Genomic DNA, 2,313 nt, shown 5'->3' on the forward strand with positions numbered 1-2,313 from the left:
ATCCAACTTGTCAACTGGTTGGATAAGAGCGGGCTTGAACTTGCGTCTTCCTGCAGGCAAATGATGGAGGAAGATATGGGGAGCTCTCCAGCCGCAGTGGCTGCCTCCCTGTCCTGCAGGGGTCTTGGGGCGTGTGGCTGAGAATGAGCATTGACAGTGACCCTGTTGTTTTGGACAGAGGTTTATGTGGGACAACTCTGTTGTGTGTGCAACTTCTTGGGGCTGTTACTGACATCATCCTCTTTCCCACTAAATTCTCAACTAGTTGGAAGAGTTTGGGTTGTGATAGACAGAAAACTCCTGGTTACAACAGATGCTGGAGCAGATGCCAGATGTTTGTTAAAAAGTTGCAGGGTCATTGAGCTGGGGTGTCCAGTCCTGCAGCAGAGACTGGGCTGCCAGGAACCATTCCAGAAGTGGCTAGTTGGGTTGGGGGGGAGAGGACTAGGCCAGGGCTACATTGGGGAAACCCGGGCAAGGCCCCTGCGTGGGTTGGCAGCCTCTAGAGGGCACTAAACTGGAAAAGGGGTGTCAGGTAGCTAAGATCTCAATATGAGCAAGGAGTAGCTTTGTGCCAAAAAACTCATTAATCAAGATAAACCATGTCTTTAAAAGTTATTTTAAAAAATAAATGCAAAAAATCCATGATGAACAAAATATCAAAAGTTTAGATACAGATGGGTGGTGCTTGTTTGTTTTACCATCCTGCACTATCGTGCAATGGAAACAATTGTTTCTAACCAGCCCAAAGTTCCCAGATAGCTAACTGGGCTGTCCCCTGCCTCCCGGGCTTATGAGGGTTGACAAGTGGTGTGGACAAATTGGGCAACTTTGTGATTGTAGAGCTTTTATTGATCTTTCCGCTCAGTTCAAAATATGGAAGGATATTTTGATAAATGTATATAGGGGTTCACATTTTTCCTTTTGTCTCAGGCTCCAATAGGACTCCCCATGGCCTTGGTCTCCACTATAGATTCCTTTCATAACTTGGAAAGCATGCATCTAGAAAGCATCCTCAAGTGGACACAAAATTTCGGACCCTCCCTGCCAGCTCTGCAATTCTGTTGAACATTTTTGCCATGCATAAATGCCCATTACATGAGCAGCCAGCAGTCTTGGGAAATTCTGAAACCAGATTATGGCAGGCTAGTGCTCTTTACCATAAATGAGTCGTTTATCTTGTTACTTGATTCTTAAATCATTTGCTACATCTCTCAAGAAGTCGGCTTTTGAAAAATCACCAAAGAAATTGGAAGAGAGAGAACACACACCCACCCACCCAGAAAAACTAAAAGGTGTTTTCCCTCCCATTTTTTAAATTAAAATCCAGTTGTCCTGCACAGTAGAAATGAGTTAGTGAGTTACACAGTCTACAGCTTTCACTAATACAGTATCAGTTCCTCTTTACCTTCTCTCCAAAAAGGAGAATGTGGAAGGGAGTGGTGGTAACTGAAGAGGGGTCCTGCCTCAGCTCAGCAGGCATGGGGGCGCCAAGCCTCCAGGCAAGGACCTCTGATTGCACATTAGTCTCAAGAAAGGAGGGTTGACCCTGCTTGACTCTAAATGGCCTCCTCAGCTCTTCTCCCTGTCTCTCTCCCGGGTTTCTGCCTCTTTGGGACCAGCCCCTTGGTTGACACCACTCCCAGGTGGCAGCCCCAAGCCTGAAAAGCGAGCCTCCTTTCCATTCCCCAGGACCTGACGGGGTGATTAGGTGGGTTCAGGGGTCCCCGGAAGGGGTGAATTTCCAGAGGCCTGACGTGTTCCCCAGTATCTCTTCACAAGCCTTGCTCTGCACAGAAGGGTGCATTTCAGGGATGTGCCAGGGCCAGTCGGGCTGTGGCAAACGAGGGCCACAGGGGTTGCAGGGGCGGGAACAGGGACACCTCACGGGGCAGACAGGCCTGAGCCCCGCGCCACCTCGCGCCGTCCTGCCCTCAGGTCCCCTAAGCAGCCACCTTCTACCAGTCCCCTCTCCCCTCCGCTCCCTTCCCCTCCCCGGCACAGCGGCCCTGCGGGCTCCGGCAGGGACCAGTTCGTGGGCCCGGGAGCAGACCGCGCCGGAGCTGACGGGGCCCTGGCTCCAGGGCTGCGGGGCGGGGGGCGCCGACCGGCCGGGGCGGCGGCGCGGAGCTGTCCAGCACCGAGGCGGGGCGCGCGCCCCCGGCCCGCCCCGCCGCCTCCCCCCGCGCCCGGCCAGCGCCACTGCGGCTCGGCGGGCGCGTCACGTGGCTGGCGCCGCGCGGCCTCCGGGCTCCGGGCTGGCGCGGGGACCCACAGACCCACGGACGCACCAGCGACGGCACCCGGCCGCGC

The sequence above is a fragment of the Phoca vitulina genome, unplaced genomic scaffold (assembly GCF_004348235.1).
Source record: "Phoca vitulina isolate PV1807 unplaced genomic scaffold, GSC_HSeal_1.0 scaffold58, whole genome shotgun sequence".
NCBI classification, from domain to species: domain Eukaryota; kingdom Metazoa; phylum Chordata; class Mammalia; order Carnivora; family Phocidae; genus Phoca; species Phoca vitulina.